At 36.1% G+C, this 17,969-nt stretch overlaps 1 protein-coding gene across 3 annotated transcripts in view; it reads left to right on the top strand.

Annotated features, from left to right (window-relative positions):
- The window catches only part of DLGAP1 (DLG associated protein 1), a 399,684-nt gene that overhangs the window by 71,655 nt on the left and 310,060 nt on the right, over window positions 1–17,969 (top strand). For 2 of the 3 annotated variants that reach the window (XM_053949747.1, XM_053949760.1), the window contains exons 2-3: window positions 10,069–10,210; window positions 13,658–13,814. The gene's annotated coding sequence lies outside the window, so the exon portion shown is untranslated. The remainder of the gene's footprint in view (window positions 1–10,068; window positions 10,211–13,657; window positions 13,815–17,969) is intronic. The other variant, XM_053949753.1, reaches the window with a different exon arrangement.

A 17,969-nucleotide genomic window follows, 5' to 3' on the forward strand; every position in this document is an offset into this window, starting at 1 on the left:
CCACAAGATTAATGAAATTTTTAGCTAGGTGCAAACAACCCATTTGACAAAGTTTTGAAATTCCAAACTTGTGTTCCATTTTAAGCTCTTGTTTCAACACCCTCAACTCTTTCCACCAAGGAAACAAATTCTCTAAGAAATGCTAAAGGGTTCCAAGCAAAATAGTTCTCAGTATTGCATGGGGATATCAGTGTTACCTGGTGTTATACTGTTAGTGATAATTACACTGCATTTCAAATTGGCTTTTGGCTGATTATGCCTTTCAAGTGGCTTTGCCTACAGCCTCTGGTAGGTTGTTTACTTTCTGTGAATTTTTCCATCTAATTTTTAATTTTTTATAGTCTTGGCTTCTTTAATATCTTATGAGTTCCTTGACTGACATGTACAATCTCTGCAAATTTTGTTCCTTTGGTTAATTTTAAACCTTCTCATTGATCATAAGACAGCACCAAATTTATGAGTTATAGAAGAGAATAATGGCTCTTTGGCCATCTTTTTTGAGTTTCTAGTGGTATGCAGATCATTAAGCAGTATACAAAAAGAAGACTACAGTTTTACAGATTGCCTCATCCATGCATATATCTATACTAGTACTTTATAGAGTATCTATATAACTACATATATCTATACTAGTACTGTATATATATTTATATAGTACTTTATACATACTAGTACTTTATATGCTAATGGAAAAAAGTCTTATTTTACAGAGAAAGCATATTCCAGAAGTTCATTCCAAATATGATCTTGATTTAGTCAAGCTGTTTTGTTTTTCTGTGCCAGAGCTTCTTAACTGGTTTATTGCCTCCCTCACCTTTATCAACTTTCTAAAAGCAATGTTTTATTATACCTATTGGTGCAGAGAATATCAAAAGAATATTTCAACTCAATCTAAGGTGTTTGTAATAAAAAAAAACACAGCAATAAAGATGATTTCCAAGAAAATATGTGAAGCAATTAAATCACTCTTTCTACCAAGCGAAGTTGTTAGAAAGGTTCTGCAAGGGCATATGACACCACGTATGTCCCCCTTCTCTCACTATTAGGAAAGAAATCTATAGCTTTGAAACCTTAAAATTCCATCAGATGGCCATAATTTGCTGATTCACTTGTAATTCTTGTCTATCTCTATCTTTCAGGAGAATTTCACCTTGGGCCTGCAAGTTGACAATATGCAAAACCTGCATATTCTGTATAATCACACTTCCCTGTTGCTTTCTCAGCTCCCTCTTTTGTGTTCTTCCTTACTTCAGGTGTTGAAACAGCTTTAATTGATGATTTTTAAAGTCGTGGTCTATGGGCCTCAGAGGGTTTTCTACTAAGGAGCTTTTGAAGGTGACAAGGAAACACAGAATCATATATTTATATAACTCTGTATGTGACATTTTAAAAAATATTCGAACATTAGCTAAAAATTTTAGATGTTTACCCTGTGAGAAACTGTTGGGAGCAACATTTTCAGGTTGTAAAATTCAATGTAGAGGAGCATCTCACCTGCCTTTTGGCTGACTGGGGAAGGTCATTGCTCTTCCTTAACTCAGCAGTGATCAGCCCCTGACTCTTGCTGTGGGGAAGGGAATAATGACTCTTTACGTGCTATTATCTGCCATGAGCAACTGGAGAGAGTGGGAGTGAAAGCATTTTGGCTGCACCCCACTGTCTGTTGGGAGGGGGAGTGACTGAGATCACAGAGTGAAATGAATCCTGTGAAAAAGGGAAATGCAGCCAGCTCATCCCAGTTCACCTCACAGTGCAGATATAGATGCAGATTTAACAAAATGCTTGATCACTTCCTCTCTTTGAGAAGATGTAGGTTTTTGCTCACCTGAAACAGGTTGCAAAGTATTTGCTCAATATTGGCTTTTCCAATGGCTTGTCTGTTCTTCTTAAACTACTGATAGTTTAAAATGCATTCAAATATGCATTTGAATTTGAGATGTGAAAAATAATGGGGGGAAATTGGTAATATGCAGCACCAGAAGAGGAGTGGAGTCAGTCAATACTGGTTTTAGAATGGAGCACATGCAGTCCATGCTAAGTTGGTTTTCCAGCACTTGGAAACTTGTTACTATCCTGACAGACTCCAAAATAGATCCTTCACATTTGCAGGATGAAGAAGGTGTAAAATCTCAGAATGAGGGAAAGAAAAAGACAATGTGTGAAAGGAAGAAGGGAAAAAAAAAAAAAAAACAAAGAATGTTCTTCAGAATGCATATTTCATATAAGAATCTGTATTTAATCAAAAGAGAGACTTCTGTTAGCAATAAAGACTTAATCCACTTCCTTACTAGATGCTAACTTTAGCAACTTATTATCAGAACATACATTCTTTATTTAAGTATTGGAAAGCTTCATTAAATTGTACTGTAAAGCACCATATAAATAGAGCTTTTCATGGCATCCATTTACTACTATCCTTGGACCAAAGTGACTCATTTGGTGTTGGGAGACAGTTAACAGCGCTGTATCCTAGACAGTAATATGCACTCATGAGATTTTAAAGATCAAACCAGAAAGTTTAAAATGTATATTTATGATAAAATGAACCTTTATAGCAACAAATACATATCTAACTTATTATCTCTTTTGTTGTGTGCTTGGAGACCTCTGAAAGTTTTCTGTTTTGAAAGTGAGACATACATATTTCAGTTACAACAAAACACTACACAAGCAAAGGTAGAGGATTCAGTGGTAGAGATTGTAGGTCCATCCATGTTTTACACAAGTATTGCTCCTTTTCTACCCATTTCATAGCAACCCACAGTTCAGACTGGACGTCAGGCTTATATCTCAGTCTGTGGTTTTCTTCTGATATTGTTCAGTGCATTGTTATGATATAAATAAATTGGGGGACTTAATAAAATAGTAATATCCATTTTTTTCAGTGTGAAAGTGAAAATTAATGGTTAAAGACAGAGATCATGAGCCACAATTCTTGGTTCTATTCTGGGCTCTGAGCTGACTCACTACATAATCTTACTCAAGTCATTTAAATTCAGGTGAAATAGTCTCCACTGAGCTGATAAGATAATGCAGGCTTCAGCCTTTCTTCCTTGGTGGATTTTTCTATACAATTCTGCCCCTCTGTAATCAGCATAAATTTAATAATGTTTTGTTCCACAGAATTCTTGTAATATGTGTTTAATAAATTTGTTTATTTATCTTTAAATCCTTTATTGAAAGATACTTTTTTTTTTTCTGATAGAAGTAGGCATGTAAATATTAGCCTGTTCTGTGGAGATATGTTTTCTAAAATGATCCTCTTCTACATCCAGACAAAATGACCTTTCAAAAAGCAGTGACACCCATAATTGCCCATCAGTAGAGTTGCCACCTGGAGATCTGCCTCATTCTCAGATTTCTGCAGTGAGCTAAATGATTATTTGTGATACACAAGTCAGACCACAGAATATTTGCTCTCCACTGGGAAGTGTAACTCTGTCACTGATGTGTGAAAACACAAGAGATTTTTGCTTTTAATCCAGTATATGAACTGGAAATCAAAATACTGACCACTTTTGCCAAGCAGATTTGTTTTTCAGCTATGCCCAGCTGACTGAGTAGAGTAAGAAATTATGACTCAGAATGACTTCACATGACCACACATCCTAGCAGTGGGAATGGCAGCATCAAACAGTGGTGATTCATTCCCTCGGCACTGAAATTGCCAGCGTTCAGAGGAAAAGGATCACTTTTGAACAAAGAAATGTCTTATCCCACAGAGATTTCAGACATTATAGAGTTATTAATCAGGGCAGTCATCCTGAAAGTAGATTTAACTGCAGGATTTCATGTAGAGGAAAACCAGAACTACAGTAGGAAGTGATTGAGGGCTCAAAGCAATGGATAGAATTGCATATTTTAAGGACTCCTTAAATTACACCTGGGGAAAGGTTCACTCTGTGCATGCCAATGAAATTATTCCTGTTTGTGTGGTTCACAGTTTTCTTTGGACGGCAACTACCTAGTAAGGTAATTGCAGCTGGTTGTAAAACAGGAAGACAACCAGTTTAATTTGCTCTGTTTTCCACTTCAGTATCACCTCAGGCTGTTTCTTTGCTATATCTCATATGCAAAGCCAAGTCAGCCTCATCATTAGTGAGATGGGGGACCTCAAAGGGAATTTGTGATCTGGCAGGTAAATACAGTGGTGATTTTTTGTTTTTTTGCCTGCTAGCAGTCCTTCTTTGTACCCAATACAGCAGCATGAGCTGGGAATTAAGGATTTTATAGCACTGAAGCAGCTATTGTCTTTATGAATCATAAAGCTGAGGTGCTCTTCTCCTATGGCTACTGCAAAACAATTCAGATAATTTGGAACACTCTGGTTCAGCTTCCCCTCTTTTCCGAAAATGCCTGAAGTAGGGCAAGTAAAATTCCTACCTTGCCATCTGGATGCTGTTGTAGTTCAGCTGAGGAAAAAGTAGTTTTGCAGAGATCAAAATGGTTGTTTAGTTTTAAAGGGACATCTGGCACACAAGGACGACATAAAAGTTGGATCAGGTAGCTGAAGACCTTGCCCCATTTAGTTTGGAATATTTCTAAAGGTGCAGGTTCTACAATCTCTCAAAATATCTCAGTTCAGGGTTTGGCCACTTTGATGGTCAAAGAGGTGATTACTATCACTTGGTCTGCAAATGCTCCAAGTAGAAGAGAGTTGCTTTGCCTTTTCCCAACTAAACCTTGTTTTCATACTATCTCCTACCTGCAGATGAAGTAAAGTGTAGCTTTAGGCACCTCCAGATTGACAGTACTGAAGTTTTTTGAAGTCCAGCAAGTCAGGGTTTCCCTCTCTGAAAATTTTCAGGTGTCCAGAATATTAACTGAGTTACTAAGATCTGTGTTCAGTGGAGCCTGTCATCAGTGGTTCGGTAAGTTTAATGAAGACTTTGCTTCCCAGAATGGAAGGATGGTGGGTGTACTGAAAACAGATCTTTATTCTGATGAAATAAATAGGGGCGAGCAGAAATTACAGAAATTCTGAAATAGATTATTGGAAGCTTAGAGGTCTTGGCAGTGCAATTAAAGCTTTGAGAGGTGTACATTTAGAAAATTCATCCTGAAACTCATTTGTATTTATCACAGTTTATAAAATTGCAGTTTACACTGAATTGCATTTCTGGTACTTCTTGAAAGGCATGTGGTTTCACCATTTACTGATATCTTAGGAATTTCTTTTTACTTTCTTTATGTCTTTATATTTGTAAAAAGTTTTGTGAAGCATAGTCATTTTGATTTGGTAGCTCTTTTAGCACCCATTCTGCACAAAGTATATGTGTCTGCACGATGTAGGAAATAGTAGCTAATCAAGCATTTTATACTTTCTTAGACAATATCACAAAATTTTATTCACTTTAGAGTCTTTATGTACTTGACTAGAATCTCTTTGGGCTTGGATATTATATTACTTTCCTCTTTCTGTTTCCTTAGGTGATGGAACTTGGGTAATGAAATTCTAACCTTGCATAGATGGGCATGATTTCTGCCAAGTATCTAAAAGACATGCATGAAAAATTGTTCCAAATATGTCATGGTATTAATTTTTATTTAAAGTCAGAAATATTTCCATCCTTAGTAATGTGTTATACTTGAAAACTCCTGTTTCATTTACCACTATAAAATCCTGTGTCAAGCAGTCTAAATTCTTGGTGTACTAGTTTCAGCAAGTCAGAAGCCAGTATTTTATTAACAACCATGACATTTGTTGCTCAGGGAGAAGTTTTTTATTTGATCTTAAAGGAATATTCTGTGATAAGTCCACGTTATCATGGACCTCATTTTGTCTCCCACTGACATGGATATCTATTCTTCCTGTGATGTTATAGTGGAGATTGACATCTTGTAGCACTACATCTAATGAAAGACTTCAGAATTAAGAAATAAGTATAGTTCTGCAAGAATACAGTTTCAAGTAGTCTTTCCTTCTCAGTGCATATATTTGTAAAACTGAAGTTGAATCTGTGGATACATGTTAGCTGAAAACTTCATAAACTATTTTCTGCAGTATTTAATGGGCAAGTTTTGCTAATCTCAGCACCAAATTGTCATTTACCTGACATTCACCTGCTTTTCTGATTTACATTTTTCTCCTGAACTCTTTTACCTCTAACACACCTCATTTAGACTAGCTGTCTGTTAGAAATGTATTTCAGACTGGTCACATATGCTACTGAGAGTAAACACAACTTTTCCATTTTGTGTTATCTTCCTTCTGTGATCATGGAATAATACATGCTGTATCCTCGGCTCCTTGGAAGATATGTGAAATCTCACTAAATTCTTCTGCTACATTTGTATTGACCCACAAATGAGATGCACTATGAAAGGAGTTACCTGCTGAGAAATTCCTATTGGAATCAGCTGCTGTACAACTGTTTATACTGAAGTTGTTTTGTATATCTGTGTTTTTATTCAGTCTTATTTCTGAGCATATGCAGCATATTCCCTCTCCATAAATAATGATCAGTTTCACTTACTGCATAATGGAGAGATGGGAACACCTTCCTGATTTTCCCACTGGGGCCTCTCGCATTTCTAAACCTGCAGAAAGGAAACTATCTTTGGTAATCAGATGTATATGCCCAATGGTATAAAGGGAAAGACAGTCTAAATCTGTCTCAGTTTTTGCAGCAGCTGAAAAATTGTTATTGTACATTAATTATGGCCTAGATCACAGGAGGATGTAGGAGATAATTTATGTGGAGGAAATTGTTAATGCTTTACTGAAAAAGGAAAAAAAAATCCCAGTTTTTTAACTATAAAACTTTCTGCACCTGGGTTTTCAACCTGGCTTTCTTGAAAATCCATCTGTGCATGTCTGCACTTTCTTTTCTCTGAGTTGCTTTTATCGCTTTTACCCATCTACCCTTCTTGGCACTTGTTAGCTCATGGTAAGGTCAACAAAGCAAAGTGATATTTCATTTGTTTTGCTGAATTCTTATTCACAGAGGTTTCAAATTCATTTTGTTGATATGTTTTTGGGAAATTTCATGTCTGAAGAGAGTTAAACAGAGCTGAAACATTTATGGGTGCCTCAATTCAGTCAGGACAGAAGTTGTGTAAAATGCAATTCAAATAGCACATTTGTAAATAATGTTGGTTTGCCATATTTCCTATAAAATGTTGCATTCTTTTTAACTGATATCACTCAAACAGGATACCTGATGACAATGCAGCTGCCTTTGTATTATTCAGTGGTCTTTTTTTCCTTTTCTTTTTCCTTTTTTTTACTGTACAGCAAAAAAGATAATCTGTGTTTTTTTCAGTGAAAATATGTTATTTTTGAGGTTAGGGATATCTTTATCTTATTCCTCACAGACTACTTCAAAACTTCTCTTCATATAAAGATACTGTACTATTTTTGCAACTTATCAGTTATTTTATGAGGAAAAAGTAATGTTCAATTTGTAATAATGGCAATACTTAGTGAAGTCCTCTGATTTTGGAAGATATCCCCTTGGTTTACTGGGAGATGGCTGGTTGCATTTCCAGCTTGTTCTCTGAGATACAGAGTTCACATTAAATGGACGTGACACTTGGGGACATGGTTTAGTGGTGCACAGTGCTAGATTTATGCTTGGACTCAAGGATCTTAAAGGTCTTTTCCAACCTAAGTGGTCCTATAATTATATTTTCATGAACATAGTCATTACTTTCATTATACTTTATTTGCAAATAGGTAAACATATCTGGGGAAGTTGAGGACAGGCAAATAGTTGTGGGACAGTGGCCTTCCCTTTAATTTTGGGAAAAAAATGGTGGAAGTAAAGCATAGAGAGTGCTCCCTCAGGGGAAGAAAGACCTTGACTTTTGTTTATTTTTAATGGAAATGGCATTAGCATAAGATCCTGATATTTAGAACAAACACACTTTGGGGTTTCCTTCCTTTTCAAAAGCAGAGAGGAAAATTCTTCCCATTTGTGCTTTCTCTTTTATGCCTACACAAAACCAAACTTTTCTCTTTTCCTAACTTTTTAACCTAATTTTTTATTAAATTCTTCTTCATGTTTCTATTATTTCTTAATTGTTTCTTCTTCTTTGAGCTATAATTAATCCTCAGTATAAGAACATATTACTTTGTGTTGCTGGATGTCACTATTTGACATTATCTCAACCCGTCTTTTCCTTTCTTTCTTTAGTCCAATAAGTGTTAACAAATCCTAAAAATCTGACAAGAATCTAAAATGTCTAAATGGTACATTTATTGTAAGCCACGTTGGATAGGCCAGCATCACAGCAAAAAGAGAGTAAAACAGGTCACTTGATGACTGAAATGAGAAAGGGAGAAATAAATATATCCACTGTTTACTTGCTTTTGCTTTGGAGTGTGTGGTATTAGGTAGAGGATATGGATTTTATTTGTTGTGTCATTATTTAAATAAGCAGTTATTTCAGAAACAACTATACATCTTTATATGAAACTTTAGTTAATTAAATGCTTTGCAATACCTGATGTCTTCACAATTTTGAGTGGTTGGTGATTCATAGTTATCTAATTTCACTGTTATTTTCTAAACCCAATTCTGTCTTATTTTGCTGTGTGCACTGAAGGCCATGTCTAGGCCCCTTCACTTGTGATTCTTTCCATATTCAGCAACCCTGCTATTCCTTTTCTTTTGGGAGCTTTTAAGATTGACTGGTTATGCAATTATTAATTGCAAGTCCAAAGACTAGTATCTGCTCACTTCACTCCTAAATCCTAAAGACGGTTTCTAAGATTTTAGAATTTTCTTCATAGTTGTACATGTTGTCTCCAATCCTTTAAATTCATCTCTCTTACTAGTAAATTATTCTAATAATAAAAGTGCCTTTTCAGCAAATTGCTTGTTGACAAAATGCTCACATTGGGTATGTTTAACCAGGGCTTCTCTCAAAGAAGTTTGAGGCATTTTTAAAACAAGTGAAATTACCTTCTCAGTCAGTACTTGGGTGGATCACTGTGCCCTGGCAGTTGTCTGCTCTGACCTGGTTCTGGATATCTCTGGTTACCTCACTGGCACAGTAGGCAGAACGAGTTGTTACTTGGCAGTGTGCTTCAGAAAATGTTATATGCAGTAGAAGCAGTTGTGCAGACATGGTAGATTCTTGTTTCAGTCAGAGTTACTGTGTATGATTTGTTTTTACCTGCATCTCCTACTTTGCTAAGTATTCAGGAACACATTGTGCTCATTTAGTGAAACTGTCCCAGATTACTGATATTTTGGGCTAAGGCCAATAGTACGAGACTCAACAAGGCCAAGTGCCGGGTCCTGCACTTGGGTCACAACAACCCCATGCAGTGCTACAGCCTTGGGAAGAGTGGTTGGAAAGCTGCCCAGTGGAAAAGGACCTGACAGTGTTGGATGACAGCAACCAAACACAAGCCAGTGTGTGCCCAGGTGGCCAAGAAGGCCAATGGCATCCTGGCCTGGATCAGCAACAGTGTGGCCAGCAGGACCAGGGCAGTGATTGTGCCCTTGCACTCGGCCCTGATGAGGCTGCACCTTGAGTGCTGTGTTCAGTTTCGTGTCCCTCACTACAAGAAAGACATTGAGGTGCTGGAGTGTGTCCAGAGAAGGGCAGCAGAGCTACTGCAGAGTCTGGAGCACAAGACCTGTGAGAGGCAGCTGAGAGATCTGGGTGTGTTTAGTCTGTAGAAAGAGAGGCTCAGAGAAGACCCTCTCTCTCTCTACAAGTACCTGACAAGAGGTTGTAGAAAGGTGGGAGTCAGTCTCTTCTCCCATGTAACAGGCAATGGGACCAGAGGAAATGGCCTCAAGTAGTGCGAAGGAAAGCTTAGGTTGGCCTCAAGGAAAGTATCTTAATGGAGAGGAATGTCAAATACTGGAACAGCCTGTCCAGGGAAGTTGTGAAGTAACCATCCCTGGAGGTATTTTAAAAACATGTGGCACCTGGGGACATGGTTTAGTAGTGGACTCAGCACTGTTAGGTTAACATCTTTTATAATATAAAAAAAAAATTATTCTATATGTACTTGTTTAAAATGAAATTTCATTAATCCATAGTATTTTGTTCTCCTCAGCTAAATTTATATTTATTTGTTTGTTTGGTTTTTTTTCTCCTTGGCAGCCTAAAGCATCACAAGGGCCATATTGTTCAGGATTTCAGAGAGCAATCGTTTATCTTTGTGGATACAAGTAAACGGACAATGGTGTCCCGACCATCTGCTCAAGCTGCTTGAGAACAGTCTTCTGTGCAAATGGCATGAAAGGTAATTTAACCTCAGAAGGTGCTCACAGAGCTCCAGTTCTGTTTACCATTGTGTCTTTGCCAGTCTAAAAATAAATCATGCTGAACAAAAACATCCTTTTTTTCTTTCCAATTTAAAAAATAGATCATCATCAGAGCTAATTTCAGCTAATTTCACCACCAAGGGGTTGTTTTTCTTTTCTAGTGTTTTTTTAAAATAGTAGATAGGTTTCCTGGGATAAATGGTATCTGTCTTATAATTGTGTTTGTTGCTGTAGGAGTCTGTTGTTTTTCAGAGTACAAAATAGGGTATAATCATGGAGTGGTACTCAGTGCTGAGTGATACACACTTTCAACATATCAACTCTAATTCTGCCATGACCCCTTGTTATTTTGTTTTGCCAGCCACTGTGTTTAATTGAGGAAGGCAGAACTGCTAGTAAGCAAGTTTTTATTTGCAGAGGGGTATCCTGTCCTGAAAATTAAGAGTGTCTTTTCTGGATGCCCTCTTTCAAAGCCTCACTTGAAGTAGTTTCAGTCTCTGGTCCCATTGAAACTCTGAAAAGATTTGAAGTTTCACTGCCAGTAAAAACCTCATATATATATATATATATATATATATATATATATATATATATATATAATAGCCAAATGAGGGAAAAGCAGTTACTTTCTCAAATTCAATACATATTTTAGGCGACAAAAGAAGGGCTTGACATTCATCTCATTGTCAAGGGTTTTGCAGTTCCTGCTGGCTATGGTGGTTACTCTCAGGACTAGCAAAAGCAGCTTCTAGGTGCTGCCCCACAGCTTGAAGAGCTGTATTATCTTCTGCCTTCTGCTGTGCTCATTTCTTCTGTTCAGTGCTACAAATAAAGCAGTTTCTGGCTCCTCCATGCTCTCCTAGTACTGCATTCCTCCTGCTTTGTGGGAGGTCAGACTGGTCCATGATGTGACTTCTGGCAAAGTCTGGAGGTCAGATCAGACCTTGTAGAGCATGTTCTCTGGGATGCTGTTGCTGCACAGTCATCTTGCATGCTGCTGTGGGAGGAGAAGTAGAAAATGCATTTTCCTGGCTGCTTTGTGAGATAACTTGTTTTGAGGGCACGTGGGAATGTCAGCAGCAAAAGAAGGTAGATAAAATCTGTATTCAAGAATCAAACTTGGATTAAACAAAAAATGACAATGGTGTGTCTGTGAGAAGAGAAGTAGGTCTCATCTGGTTTTGTTGCTTATTTAGCTACACTGGTTTAGCTAACCTAATAAAATACAGTGTCTTACTGTAAAAAATACATTCTGGACATAAAATGGACCAGATTCTTGATTTAATTGCTAAAGAGTATCCAGTCTTGATGATGCCAGACTTTTGCTCCAACTTAACAACATAAGCCTGATTCATACTTTTCTTGGACATTTTCACTTGGATTTATTTTTTTAAGCAGAAGAGGTGGAACATGACAGATTTGAAAATGTTTTATATAGCTTTCAACAAGAAGCAATTTATAGCAACTTGAAGTTACATAACTTCTAACTCCACTTTTTTTTTCATGGCATGATTTAGATAGATCTGGTACTTTCACAATAATTCAAAGGAATATGCAATCAGTCAATCCATCTTATCTATTTTAAGCATTTCCAAGGAACCATCACAGTAGTTTCTACATTCTAAATATGAATACAAGTGACAGTTTGCCATAAACAAGTATTTTGCAAAATATCAAAAAGAAAAATGGCTTTATTCATTTATGAAATTAAACCTTCCTCTAATAAAGGGATCCGTCAGTATTGCTCATGGTGTTCACTACACAATTAGTATTAATTTATGCTTTAGATAAAAATTTACTTTAGGAAAAAGTGCGTTTTCCGTAGGAAGATGATGGGATTCTTCTCCACCTATAGCTAACTTGTAGATTTGTAAGACCCCACAATTATCAAAAAGATAATGGAGTATTACCTTTCATTAATTATATTGGCCTCGATGTAGAAGAAATGAACACAGCAAAATTTTTCACAGAGCAATATATAGGATAATCTAGGAGTTCATTCAGATGGCTTCAGAATACTTGTAGCCAGAGGTAGTTTGGATTCTCTCATAAAGTAGTTTATACAAACCACTTTGCAATATTGTTAAAATGAATCATTGAAATTTTAATCAGTTGAATAATTTTCATGAACATTCTTTTAAAGGAATTTAATCAAAGCATTATGTGAATACTTTCACATTGTTGTACCTATACTAGTATCAAAGCAATCCTTCAACCTCAGCTTGCATATATCTGTGTAGTTGGGGTGTTTGTGTTTTGAATCTTTGATCTGAAAGGAAGCTATAAGGTTGTGTAGGTCAGAGTTAGGCATCTGTCAGGGATATAAAGATAATCCCGCTGAGAAAAGCAGACTAAGTTGAGAAAAACATTAGGGGAAGTACAAATCAAAAGCTAGAAAACAAAAAAAAAAAAAAAAAAAACCAAACAAAAAAAAAAAAAAAAAAAAAAAAAAACAAAAACCAAACCAAAAACAATAAGAAAATGTTGAAAGTGAAAGAAAATAAAAGGCAGAATGAACAGCCTGTGTCTCAGGAATATTTTGACAACATTATCATATTTACTTAAAATGCTAGAATTTTGATTTCTTGTTCATACTTCTTCCACATCTGCAGGGTAGATTTCAGTATTATTAGTGTACTTTTTCAATCCACATGGAAATTTTACTGGAAAAAATAAGAAGAGCATTGAAAGAAGTTACTGAATTTATCTGGAGTTTTTTTAAGGTCAAGGGCTACCACTGTATTTCAAAGCTACAACAGATGAAAATCTCTGCTACTCTCAAGAGAAAGAAGTCTAGAAGGCCCTTTTAGTTTTCCACAAAGTATGGAAACCCAGAATATTTGAGAACTCAGTTTACCATCTGTTTCATAAAAGGTACATGGTAGTTCTGTATGTTATTTTTGACATTTTACTGAGCAACGTAGCACTGTTAGATTCACAGAAAGAAGAAATTAGAGATTTTGTAGGATTTGACTTCTACCTCTCATCTCTTCTACCACATAGACCATGTTTGGCCTTCATTTGTTGTTGCTCTTTAATTTCCTTAGATTAAATGATCAGGAATAAGGAAGGAGTAGAAGAATATTGTTACTCTTTCATGTGGAACTTCTATCATTAACATGTATATGATTGAAACCCTGAGACAAAATGTGAAGAAGCTGCTTCCCAATATATGGTGATGCCATTTCATGGTTCTCACCCATACCACAGAGCACTGATATTTCATTTAATGAGCTGTAATTGTCTGCTGTCATCTCTCATGATCTTAGGCTGTGGCTGGGTTTTCATTTGTAATGAGGACACTTCAGTGCAAATGTATGTTGTCTAAATGCTTGCTAGGTGTCTAGATTCTCATATAATCAGTATACTACATGTTTCCATGGTAGTGAGGCCAAAAGAATGATTCAGATATCCATCTCCTACAGGTTCAAATCACTGGCACCTTTGTATGCCTCTAGGAGCATTCAAAATGTGGCGGTGTACTTGAGACATCCATGTGGAAAAGACAAATATGACATGGGACCTGTAGGAGACCTGCAGCCTCCTAATGGGCTTGCTGGAGCCAGGAAGGAATGTTCCAAGGTATTTCTGAGGCAAACTGAACTGGGCCTTAGCTGTCTAAGTAACAGCAAACTTAAATATCTTTCTTGCATGTAGACAACAGATGCTGAGTGTGTTAATCTGAAACTGAACTCCATGATATGTAACAGAGCCTTTATTGGATTTCCTGCAAACAGCCTCACTGACGTGAGAGTCATGCAGAGAACTAATGAGATTGAGGAAAGTCATCCAGGTTTTGTCTGGTTTGCTGTGGTGCTTTATAGGAATCTGACATTACTATACTATACCATACCAAAGAAAGCTTTTCAAGAGTGAACCCATGAAAATTTGGCTCCAAACCGCTGCCAGTGAAAATGTGCTGGCAAATTGTGGTGCAGAGGCAGGAACTCAGATTAATGACCGTGAGTTGAAGCAAGAGATTTAGAATGGCTAGAAGGAGGATCATTTTCACTCTGAGGACAAGCAGGTGTTGCATTGGGTTGCTCAGAGATCCTGTGCTGCCTCTGTTCTCTGAAGCGTTCAAGACCCAGCTGGACAAAGCCTCGAGCACCCAAGCCTGGTCTCACAGCTCAGCCTGCTTTGAGCAGGAGTTTGAACTAGAAACTGCCTGATGTCCATTCCTACTTGAATTTTCCTATGATCTCAAGATACATTTTTTCAAGAAGTGAAGCCAATAGTTTTTCTCTTCAAGCCAAATTAGACAAAGATAGAAAAACTATTTCCCTTAACTGAAGGTGCAAGGATAGTTATTTTTGTTTTCTGCCATGAACAAGTGGCCCCAGAATGAATTGAAATAACCCTGTTGTGGTACAGCAAAGGGCTGGGAATTAAAAAGGTTTGTGAAATTTTTTTGTTACAATCAGCATTAAAAAATTGTGTGGGCAAATAAAAAAAAAAACAAAAACAAACAAACAAACAAAAAAAAAAAAAACAAAAAAAAAAAACAAACAAAAAAAACCAAACAAAAAACCAGCAGAAGGACTTAGGATGGTTTGTGGGATTTTTTTTATTGGTTTTGGTTTTTAATATTATGCCTTTTTTGGTGTGAAAAAATGAGAATGTTTTTGTAAAAATTGAATCCAACCCACTTATAAATGAGACATTACAAACACACAGACAGGAGAAAAGGTCACAGTTTGACTTGCAAGTAGAAATCTAGCATTTTTTCAAAATAAGGAAAACACAGGAAAAAGAAATTTAAAGTCAGTTTAGAACATTTTTTCTCTTCTTTCCTCATCTCAGTGGACCAAAAAAATTATGTCACATAGAATGAGAGCTGCATTACACAAAAAGATACTGAATTCCTTTTTGCCTTTGCCACTATTATAAGCTGGTAAAAGTGAAAAGGAATGTAGGAAATCTCAATTCCTTGACTAGTGGGCAAAAATAAAGGATGTTGCCAAATGACACATAAATAGGGAACCTGTGTAATAGTAATGTTTTGGATAAAAATTGTGGGTTCAAATCAAAAATATTTTGAAAATAAATAAAATAGTAAAGCATATTTATCACAGTAATAAAAGCAACAGTAGATTTTATGTATTTTATATGAATTCAAAGAGCAGTGTTTAAGCAGGTTCTGGAATGCAGGAACAGTTTACTTTGGTTTTTAGTGTAAGCCAATTGCATACTCGAGTAGAAAGGTAACTATTTGGATTTTGGTGGCTCCTATGTATAACCAGAGCTCCTGTAGCACTGAGCTGGTGACCTCCTTCCTAAAAAAGCCTGGCATATGCCACAAGATTAGGTAGGATGCTGGAGATTGTGTTGCCTCAACAGCTTCAACAGCCACGGACAATTTAGAGTGTGCTCATAATGCTACAGTTCTTTTTCTACAACTGAGAAAAAGCAAAATTCTAGTAGAGTGTAACCAGGACAGGCATTAAATAGCTACCAAAGGAACTTTGTTGCATCAAAATGCTAATGGATATCTGCAAGAACTTAAGTATCTTCAGTGATATGTTCAGGAAAATACAGATCATTTAAAGTCAGAATGAGCTGTTTAGAGTCATTAGCCATGCCCCAAAATTCTTTTCGCACTTTTTCACACTGTCAACAATCCTTTAACTATGCTAACACTATTTTATGCTAGTTTCTGAGAAGTGTACCACTGGAATTCCTGAACAGTTGATACAGTATTGTCATTATTATTGTTCAAAGATTTTTCCCTTTTGTAGTAAAAAATGTTGTGCAAAAGTGGTGATCACTAAAACTCTGTAAGAAGATATATTTTATCTCACTGGTTTACTATCCAACTCCCATGCCCTAAAGCATGTTTTTTTTCTTTTCTATCTGTTCTATTATTTTCAAGCTACCATCTGTGGAGTTTGTTCTGATTGAACCTTGAGCTGGTCAAATATGTTGTCAGTAGCACAAAGTCAGATAAATGTACACAGCATTATAGTGGTTCTGGAGAATGCGTGCATGCATGAAATGTTTCACACATAAATAGTTTAATAAAAATTTGAATTCTTTGCTGGTATTTTCATCTTGTCTAGTGAAAAGGGATGATCCATTTAACTATTTCTAATTTTTCAAAGTGTTTAGTTATACACAATCACTAGTTCTAGCTGGGGGTTCTGTTTATGTGAACCTATATATAAATATATACAGAAATAAAATCTTGATTTCTATTTGATTTGTTTCTCTACTGCATCTTTTACCTGCTGCTCAAATTTTTTTTACTCTAATGCATTTTGGTATTTGCTTGAAATGTTCTGCAATAGAAACACTGCTACATTTCTCAGATATTTGCAAACACATTATCTTTTAGTCCTATATGACCCATCTTCACAGATGCAGAAATTGGTGTGTTTAAAGAGAAATGGGTAGTAGTTTTTTGGAGTTTGTTTTTTGTGTGGGTTTTTTTCTCATGTATAGGCTAACACTTGTCAGCTACAACTATGCTGCCTAGAAAAGATATCATCCCAACAAGAGTGTTACTTTAAGTGTGCATTTTGAATTCCTATTTAAAGGTGTTTTATTATTAATTAACTAATAATTTCGTAGTTGGATCAACTTTTATCCAGCAAAGAGTCTTAGATACAACATTTGGGTATGATTTGCTCTGCCATGTTGAGATTAAAGATGTGTTATGTGTATTTTTTTGCATGATATATATTGGAAAGTGGCATTTCACTATTAGAAATAGTATGGCAAAGCATATAAGCCTTATTTTAGTGCTGTAAGAGTTAAATCAACATCAGAATTATCTTTTGCATCGCTCTAAATTACAGCCAGTAGTTTCCAAAGGAGAGGGGTTACCTCTCATATGTGATTAGCTATTGAAGTGAAAAGAATGTGGAGGTTCCATAATTAAACCTTTGCAGTCCAACTTTGGCAATTAAATCTTGCAGTCCGAAAGGATCATGATGCTTTCATGCTTCTTCAGAAATAAGATACATTCCTTTTACAGTGTTTACTTACAAATTTACAATTGAAACTGACATGATGTCTTCCACTTCAAAACCTATTGATTTGACAATGTTCATTCTTGGGGGAATACCAGCATTTTAATATTCTTTCAGTGTGCTTCTATTTCAGCACTTTAAATCGAGTCATTAAATATTTCTGATGGTTCTAAATTTTTAGAAGAAAAATAGTTCAGCCAAGTCAGTAAATCATTTTGTCGTTAGGAGGGCCTTGAAGGATAGTAAGGTGATGAGATTTATTCTTGCTGCATGTGAAAAAATTACACTTGCAACATGATAGATCACCTCTGGAATTAAATCTTCCTTTGAATCGGCCATCAGTGTGTAAAACGATGAAATTACAAAAAGTAATATAAGTATTGGAATGTTAAAATTATAGTAACTCATTGTTTTAATCTTTAAGTAACATTTAGACTACATCAATAAAAGAAGAAAGGGTAGAATGTGCATGGGAATGCATGAGCGAGAGGTACAAGGGATTTCAGGGCATTACACAATAAATGGGTTGATATCAAATAATGTTGATATTGTTGAAAATTACAATATGCTAATGGTCTTTAGGAAGCTTGAGTTGAATAATTTAGTGATTTTACCATGCTGATGGAATATTATCCGTTTCATTAAGTATGTCCGTTGCAAATGGGATAGCAATGGGCAGCTTTAGTGCAATAGTTAGCCACTAAAAAGTCAAAGAAACTAATCTATCCATTTATAAAGTAATGGGGGGAGGGCTGATAGTAAATTT

The sequence above is a fragment of the Vidua chalybeata genome, chromosome 1, assembly GCF_026979565.1.
Source record: "Vidua chalybeata isolate OUT-0048 chromosome 1, bVidCha1 merged haplotype, whole genome shotgun sequence".
NCBI classification, from domain to species: domain Eukaryota; kingdom Metazoa; phylum Chordata; class Aves; order Passeriformes; family Viduidae; genus Vidua; species Vidua chalybeata.